Raw genomic sequence first — 9738 nt, forward strand, 5'->3', positions numbered from 1 at the left:
CCAAAGCTCACTGCAAGGTGCTGTATCTACTCCCATCCCCAGAGAGACCTGTTTGACTTCACTCTTGGGGGCACCTTTCTCTAGGGTGGTGGCAGATCTGGGTCACCCGTGATTTTCCTCATCTGCCAGCTGGGAATGCACAGGGAGCAGCTGGCAAAGCCTGACCAGTCTCAGCAAGTAAAAAGACCGCAGTGGTCCCCACCCTTGCCCCTTGCACCCCTTCCCACCAAGCTGTACCCCTTGGTGGGGAGCCTTTCCCATCCTCCTCCTGCTGCCTGGGGTGTGGGGGAGGTTGTGGGCAGTTGGCTTCCGGCCCCAAGGCCCCAACTAGCACGGAGCAGCCCAGTGCACCTTGCACCTGCTGAGGAAGCAGCTGTCCACCCTCCTTCCCTGGATCCAAAACTCTGAGTCTTCACAGCCAACTCTGTGCTTGGGTCTCGGCAGGCTGCCCCCAGAATGGCTGTTTTTAGAAGGGCAACCACCATTCTACCTCCCCTCCACCCAAGCTCAGCCCGGACCCGTCTTGATCCTGAGCAGCGACTTGGATGTGTCAGGTGACCTGGAGCGTCTTCCCTCAACCTTGGCCAGCCCTCCTCAGTGACTGGTGGGCAGATCCCTCAGGTGCTGGGTCCCAAGGGCCCCAGAGAAAAGCACCCACTCACTCCATGTTCACTGAGCCCGGCCCTGTGCCCAGCTCCGTTCTAGGCACTGAGGCTCACTGAGGTGCCCTTTCCCTCCCAGCGGCAGGAGGCAGATGATAACTACAAAAGCCACGGGGTGATTTCTTCTGTGGAGCACAGCATGCAGGAAAAGGGGTCAGAGAGGACGGTGAGGCGCTGTTTGATCTGAGGGGTGATGTGTGCAGACAGCCTCTGGGAGAGAGAGGACTCCAGGCAGAAAAACAGACACTCCAGGGCCCTTAGGCAGAGGTGGCCATGGCCCCCGCTGACCACGATGGCCTTGTCCTGGAGACTTGCTTTGGGCCGCACTGCTGCTGGCAGTTTCCTTCCTTTCTGGACGTTTAACTATTGTGACAAAGCCGAGCCCACTGCGTCCTGGCGCCCTCCAGAGCCGTCCTCACTGCGCAGACAGGTTCCCAGCCCTCTGAGGACCTCGCCAGTCTCGGGGCGCAGCCAGCCCCAGGCAGGGCTGCTCAGGAGACCTGTGAGCTGCTTGAGCCACAAGTCACTCATCATCAAGGTGTCAGGACACATTTTTAAAGGTCTGGCAATTAAGAACCATTTGTCTAGTTTTGCTAATCCGCAGCTAGACGAAACCTGCTGTCCACAGTCGCAGCCAGCGGGGTGGGCGAACCCCGGGTCCGCGCCACCTGTCCGCATTGGAAACGGCTGCACTCGCTCCTCGGCCGGTGCCCGCGGCTCGGGCACCCGCTTGGTCCCCGGGAGCCAGGCTCGGCTCAGGCAGGGCCGGGGAGGCTGCCGCGGGGCTCAGCTAGTGTCGGCCCGGCCTCGTGGCCCCCAGGACGGAATGGCCTCGGCCTCAGGGCAGGACCCCAGACCCGTGCCTCTATGCTGGGCGCCGAGAGGAGGCACCTGGGCCTGCGGGCCCGAGGACGCTCTGGGGTCCCCCTGCCCCACAGTCCCCCCGGGCCCCGCCCCTCCCGCCTGAGCCAATCAGCATCTGCGAGATAGACCACCGTGATTGGCTCCGAGCGGGCCACGTGGAGGGAGCCTGGCCAATCGGAACCGGGAAGACGCCAGGCCGGGCGGGTAGCACGCGGAGGGTCCCGCGGCGTTCTCTGTGTCTCCCGAGAGTTTTAGGTTCCAGTGTCTGTCCGCCAGAAGTCAGCCTGTCCATACCTCCAGGCCCTGGCCATGGGGCCTGAGGAGGAGAGGGCACACCTCTTGGCGCCCTCCCTCCCTCAGCTGTCCAGGACTGGGGCCCGGGAAGAGAGGCTGGGCCTGCCTGGCTGGGTGGACAGGGCAACACGGGTGGGTCATGTGCTCTTCCTCCTCCAAACCCGTGACCCCATCTTAACTATGAAAACAAGTATCAGAGTAGCAACAACTGAAGGACGTTCTACCAAATAACTGATCAGCACTGCCTAACATTATCAAGGTCATTAAAAACAAGGGATGTGGGAGAAACTGTCACATCCAGTGCCTAAGGAGATAGGATGACTTATGTCATGTGGAATCCCAGGACAAAAGAAATCGCAATAAGAATGGACCTTATTTAATAAAAAAGGTACCTGTGTTAGTGCATTTGTTGCGGCACTGCCATTGTAATGGGAGATGATCGTGTCAGGGAAATTGGTGCAGGGTACATTGGGAACACTACACTGTAAATTTAAAACTGCTAAAATTTTACTTAAAATTCAGCTGGAAAAGGCACAATCCAACTCAACTAACATTAAAAACAGCAGCTAATGGAAGACACAAGAAAGAAGGACCTGCGGGTTCAGCCCTTACGCGGTCCACCCGCAGAGCCGCGTGGGGGCGTGGGCGGTGCTGGGCTGCTGCCTGAGCCCTGTCCCCTTCCCACCTCCTACCGGTAGATGGGAGCTGCTCAGGGGGAGGGACACAGGCTGACACCTGGTAGAAGGAAGGCTCCGAATTCCTGCTCCAGCAGTGAGTTGTACCTGACAGCTGAGGCTGCCCCCTGGCCCAGGGGAGCTCTGTCCAGCCCCTGCCATTCTCTCAAGCCACAGAGGGGAGCAGGATTGTCAAAACCCCTGCAGTGCTCCTACCCAATGCAAAAGAAAGAGCAAGTGGAGCTTAGAAATTGTGGGAAGAGGGTAAAACCTCACCACACACTATCACAGAGGAGTCTAGCAGGGGCTGAGTGCGGAGAGCCAGTAAGTCTTCACATGGACGTTTGCTTCCATTTTTCTGGGTAAGCGTCTTGGATGGCATTGCTGGGTCCTCCGTTGGCGTTCATGTAACTGTAGAGGAAACCACCAAACTTTCCCAAAGTGTTCATAGCTGCAAAACATGAATAATAAGCAAAATACCTTCAGCAAACACTTGGTGTTAGTGTCTGTCTCGGTCTGTTTGGGCTGAGAAAAATACCACAGGTTGGGGGAGGGGGGTGCTTAAACCACAGACATTTATTTCTCATGGTCTAGACTGGCAGTCTGTGATCCAGGTGCTGGCATGTTCGGTGTCCGGTGAGGCTCCTTCCTGGTTCCTAGACGGCATCTTCTCACAGTGCCCTCACAAGGTACAAGGGGTGAGGGGCCTCTCTGGGGTCTCTTTTATAAGCAGGCATACTAGTCCCATTCATGACTTAACTACCTCCCGAAGGACCCCTACCTCTTACGTTTTAAACATGTGAATTTTTTTTTTTTTGGGGGGGGGATGCAAAGACTCAGTCCATAGTCCTTCATTTCAGTCATTCACTGCGTCTGCAGTGAAATCTCATCTTGGCTTATTTGCGTTTCCCTAACGGTGAGCCCTTCTTCCAGTGCTGGGGTGGCCACTGCCAATCTTCAGTTCGAATCTTTTGTAGTCTTAACAAGTTGGGTTATTATCTTTTTTAAAATTAATAGACTTTATTTTTTAGCATAAAGATCATGACTTCTGTCCGCCAGAAGTCAGCCTGTCCATACCTCCAGGCCCTGGCCATGGGGCCTGAGGAGGAGAGGGCACACCTCTTGGCCCCCTCCCTCCCTCAGCTGTCCAGGACTGGGGCCCTGGAAGAGAGGCTGGGCTTGCCTGGATGGCACTTCCAGGCTGGGTGGACAGGGCAGTCTTAGGTTCACAGAAAAATTGAGTAGAAAGCACATAGCATTTGCATAGACCATGCCCATCCCCCTCTGGCTTCCCCTATTATTGACATTTAGCATTAGTGTGCTACATTTTATAAATTGTGAACCGTCACTGATACCTGGTTACTAACTAAAGTTCATAGATTAGAGTTCATTCTTTTTCTTGTACATTCTATGGGTTGGACAAACCTGTAACGACATGGATCCATAATATAGCGTCATGTTAGACTAGTTCCACTGCCTAAAATTCTCCATTCTCCTCCTGTTCAAATCCTTCCAACCACCTGCTCTTTTCACTGCATTCTTGTTTTGCCTTTTCCAAGATGTCACATAATTGGAACCACACATTGTGCAGCCTTTTCAGATTGGCCTCTGTCACTCAGTAATATGCATTTAAAGTTCCTCCATGTCTTTTCATAGCTTGATAGCGCATGTCATTTTTTTTTTTCTATAGCTGGAAACAGGGAGAGACAGACAGACAGACTTCCGCATGCACCCGACCGGGATCCACCCGGCACGCCCACCAGGGGCAACGCTCTGCCCACCAGGGGGCAATGCTCTGCCCCTCCGGGGCGTCGCTCCGCCGCGACCAGAGCCACTCTAGCGCCTGGGGCAGAGGTCAAGGAGCCATCCCCAGCGCCCGGGCCATCCCCGCTCCAATGGAGCCCCGGCTGCAGGAGGGGAAGAGAGAGACAGAGAGGAAGGGGGGGCGGAGAAGCAAATGGGCGCTTCTCCTATGTGCCCTGGCCGGGAATCGAACCCAGGTCCCCCGCATGCCAGGCGGAGGCTCCACCGCTGAGCCAACCGGCCAGGGCCCGCATGTCATTTTTACTGCTGAATAATATTCCATTGTCTGGATGTAACACGAGCTGCAGAGGGACAGCTCGGTTGCATCCAAGTTCTTCATAGCTATGAATAAAATTTTTCTAAACACTTATGAAGTTTGTGTGGATGTAAGTTTTCAACTTTATGATTGTATGGTAAGAGTATGTTTAGTTTTCTAAGAAATTGCCAAACTGTCTTTCAGTGTGGCTGCACCATTTTGCATTCCCACAGGCAATGGATGAAAAGGTCCTGTTGCTCCATGCCCTCGTCAGCGCTTGGTGGTGTCAGTGTTTTGGATTCCGACCGTTCTGATAGGTGTCTCTATTTGAGCAGTTATTCATATACTATTTGCCATCTGTATGTCTTTTTTGGCAAGGTGTTTGTTCAGGTCTTTTGCACATATTTTAATTGAGTTGTTTTCTTATTGTTGAATTTTAACAGTTCTTTGTATATTTTGGATAATAGTCCTTTAATAGATGTCAGTGATTTGCAAATATTTTCTGCCAGTCTGAGGCTTGTCTTTTCATTCTCTTAACAGTGTCTTTCCCAGAGCAGAAGTTTAAATTTTTAATGAAGTCCAACTTACTAATTTTTTCTTTCACACTTTTGGGATTGTACCTCACTGCCAAACCCAAGGTGATCTATATTTTCTCCAGTTATCTATTAGGAATTTTATAATTTTGCATTCTACACTTAGGCCTATAACCCATTTTGAGTAAACTATTGAGAAAGGGAGTAAGGTCTGTGTTTATTTATTTATTTATTTTTGTATGTACTGTCAGTTCTGCTCTCTTCTGTTCCACTGATCTGTTTGTTTTGTTACCAATACCACACTGCTTTCACTACTGACCCTTCACAGGAAGTCTGGAAGCCAGTCAGTGTTCATCAGTCCTCTTTCTTTTTCTTTTTTGACAGAGAGAGTCAGAGCAAGGGACAGATAGATAGGAAGGGAGAGAGATAAGAGGCATCAATTCTTCTTTGCAGCTCCTTAGTTGTTCAGTGATCGCTTTCTCATATGTGCCTTGACCAGGGGGGTACAGCAGAGCGAGTGACCCCTTGCTCAAGCCAGCGACCTTGGGCTTCAAGCCAGCGACCTTTGGGCTCAAGTCAGTAACCATGGGGTCATGTCTATGAGCCCATGCTCAAGCCAGCAACCGCTTGCTCAAGCAGGATGAGCCCATGCTCAAGCTGGCGACCTTGGGGTTTCTAACCTGGGTCCATTGCGTCCCAGTCCAATGCTCTACCCACTGCGTCACTGCCTGGTCAGGCTAACTTTCTTCTTATCCTTCATTTTGTGCTGATTGTTCTGGGCCTTCTGCTGTCAGATAAAGTTTCAAATCAGCTTGTTGATATCCACAAAATTACCTGCTGGGCTTTTTGACTGGGATTGCATTTAACTAATAGATCAAATTAGGAAGAACTGACATCTTGATAATATTGAGTCTTCTTGTCCATGAACACGGAGTCTCTCCATTCTTCCAGTTTGCCTTTGATCTTTCATTGGAGTTTTATAGTTTTCCTCTTATAGATTTTGTAACCTTATATCTAAGTGTTTCAATTCTTTTTAATGTTAATGTAAATGATATTGTGTTTTAAATTTCACATTCCAATTGTTCATTGCTGGTAGTTTTTTTAACGTATTATACATTAAGACAGACTTTTATTTTTAGTTGATAGATATATAAAATTTAACATATAGAACTATGTAACTGTATAATACTAATGTATAGAACTGTGTAACTAAATAATACTAATGGTGAAATACTGAATGCTTTCCCCCTGAGACCAGAACCAAGGTAAACATGCCCTCTCTCATGACTCTTATTCAATGCTGGAAGTTATAGCCAGTGCAATAAGGCAGGAAAAATTATAACAGTAACATAGATTGGGAAGGGAGAAATAAACATTCCTTGTTCACATACCACATGATTGTTTACATAGAAAATGCCAGACTAACTTACAACTATAACAACAAGGTCACAGAATAACATACAAATATCAGTCTTATTACTATATGCAAACAATAAAAATTGGAAATTAAAATAGAATAGCCTTCTTAGAAGAGAGAAATAAAGATATAAATCTAACCAAATGTATTCATGATCTTTATGCTAAAAACTACAACATGCTGATAAAAGAGAGTAAAGACCTACATAAATGGAGATACATCACAGGCCCACGGATTGGAAGACTTCCCAAAGTTCCAAAAAACTCCAGCAGGACAGTTTTTAGAGATGATTCTAAACTTATGTGGAAGGGTAAAGGAGCTCAGACAGCTAGAACAAATCCTACAGAAGAAAACAATCTTAATGCTTTCTATGAAACAACAATGAAGACAGTGTGGTTGAAATGGAGAGTCCAGAAGTAGTCCTACAGAAATATGTACGGTCGTTTGATCTGTGACCACTGTGCTAAAGCAATCCAGTGAAGAAAGGACAGGTCTTCTCAACAAATGGCGAACCTCAACCTGAACCTGGACCCTGCCAATGAATTTAATATAAATGAAAAACATAAAACTATAAAATGTATGCAAGAACACAGAACGATGTCTTTGTGACTCAGCATCTGGCGAAGAGTTCTAGACTTAACCACCAAAAGTATAATCCATAAAAGAAAAAACATGACAAACTGGACTTCATCAAAATTAAAAACCTTTCCTCTGCCAAAGACAGTGAATGTCTAGAGAATGAAAACAAGCTACAGACTGGGAGAAATACCCACAAACCATACATCCTACTTATGATATGTGTCCAGAGTATAGAAAGAATCTCAAACAGTGCCTGCCCAATGGTGGTAGAGTGGATGGAGCATGGACCTGGGATGCTGAGGTCCCAAGTTCGAAACCCCAAGGTTGCCAGCTTGAGCATAGGGTTGCTGCCTTAAGTGTGGGATCATTGACATGATCCCATGGTCGCTGGCTTGAGTCCAAAGTTGCTGGCTTGAGCAAGGGATCACTGGATTGGCTTGAGTCCCCCTCCCCCCAGTCAAGGCACATATAAAACGCAATCAATGAACAACTAAAGTGATACAACTGTGTTGATGTTTCTCATCTCTCTCCATTCCTATCTCTCTCTCTCAAAAAAAATCTCAAATGCAACTGTAAGAAAACTCAATTTCATGAAAATATTAACAAATGAAAAAAGCTGGGGTAGCAATAATTATACCAAAGTAGACTTTATAACAAGCAGCAAAGAGGGACCCAGTAATTCCAGTTCTGGGTATTTATCTGAAAATAAAAACAAAACCCAACCAGAATATTAATTAAAAAAGACATATGCATCTATATGTTCACTGCAGCAGCCAAGAAACGGAAGCAACTAAGTGTCCATCCGTAGAGGAGTGGATAAAGAAGCTTTGGTACCATCTATAATGGAAGATCTGTCAACTACAAAAAAGAATGAAATCCTGCCATCTTCAACAATATGGATGGACCAAGACCAAGAGGGTATTACACTAAGTGAAATAAGTCAGACAGAGGAAGGCAAATACCATATGATTTCACTCACATGTGGAATCTAAAAAACAATGCAAATTAATAAAACAGAAACAAACTCATAGATACAGAGACATTTTGATGATTGGGAGGTAGGAGGGGGGTTGGTGGCTCAGTGAAAAAGGTGGAGGGATTAAGAAGTGCAGACTGAGAGTGGCCTGGCGTGTGGAAGTCCCGGGTTCAATTCCCAGCCAGGGCACATAGAAGTGCCCATCTGCTTCTCCATTCTTCCCCTTCTCCTTTCTCTCTGTCTCTCTCTTCCCCTCCTGTATCCAAGGCTCCACTGGAGCAGAGTTGGCCCGGACACTGAGGATGGCTTCATGGCCTCCGCCTCAGGCACTAGAATGGCTCTGGTTGAAACAGAGCAATGCCCCAGATGGGCTGAGCATCTCCCCTGGTTGGGCGTATGCGGGAGTCTGTCTGTCTGCCGCCCCCCCCCCCCCACATCTCACTTGGCGGGGGCAGGGGAAGAGGAGAGAAGTGCAGATTGGCTCTGGATGAGTAGTTCAATTGGTTAGAGTATCCTCCTGATACCACCAAGGTTGCAGGTTCAGTCTCTGGTCAGGGCACATACAAGAATCAACCAATGAATGCATAAATAAGTGGAACAAGTCGATGTTTTTCACTATGTCCCTTTCCCTCTTTCTCTAAAATCAATTTAATAAATAGTTTTAAAGTACAGATTGGTAATTACAGAAGAGTCACAGGAATATAGTCAATAATATTATAATAAGTATATATGGTTCCAGGCGGGTACTAGACTTTGGAACAATCACTTCATAAGTTATTTAAATGTCTACAATCACTAGGTTGTTGAAATTAATATAATATTGTACATCAAATGTAATTGAAAAATATAATAAAAATTATTTAAAAAAATTAAGGTTTGGAGCATAGTGCTATATTTCCCCTCCAAATGGTCTGTGATGGTTAATTTCATGTGTCAACTACACTGGGCCCCTTGGGCGCCCAGGTTAAAACGATTCTGGGTTTGTGTGGGGCTGTTTTGGATGAGATGAGCATTTCAATCTGAGTCTTGCCCAGGACATCACTGAACTCCTCCAGTACCTGAATAGAATGAAAAGACTGAGTTAGAGGGAATGCTGTCTGCCCGAGTGCCTCAGCTAGACCTGATCTTCTCGTCCCTGGCCTGCACTGCCTGGGCCTCCTGGGCCTCTCCTGGGCAGATGTCAGACCACGGGGCTTCAGCCTCCACAATCCTGTGAGCAAACTCCTCAGGGCCAGTCTGTGTGGACAGACCTTTGTATGTGATCTACAGTCTCCTGCTGGGTCTGGTCTTCTGCAGGACTCTTAACACGCTACCGGAGCGAAACACAGCCAGCCCGTCCGTCAGCCCCCTGCGGGGTTCAGCAGGTTCCAGGTGGTGTCATTGGCACATGCAGCTCTGAAGCCCAGCAAGCTCCCTCCAAGCAAACACAGGCGCAGGGAACTTGACGACAGTTCCTGCCAAGCCCCTTGCACCAAACACTGGACCAACTGATGACACTTTGCATCCAAGGTGGCATTCACAAATGCCACGTGGAGCAGCATGATGACGGTGTGGACCTGTGAGGGTCCAGGCCAGGGTGTAAGTGGGTTGGGCTCTCATTAGAACATTAGGCTCTTACAAATATTTTAGATGATAAACTTCCAGCCTGAGAGAAGTTAAGTTTTTCTTTTGCTTTTATTA

Source organism: Saccopteryx bilineata, chromosome 5 (assembly GCF_036850765.1).
Source record: "Saccopteryx bilineata isolate mSacBil1 chromosome 5, mSacBil1_pri_phased_curated, whole genome shotgun sequence".
NCBI classification, from domain to species: domain Eukaryota; kingdom Metazoa; phylum Chordata; class Mammalia; order Chiroptera; family Emballonuridae; genus Saccopteryx; species Saccopteryx bilineata.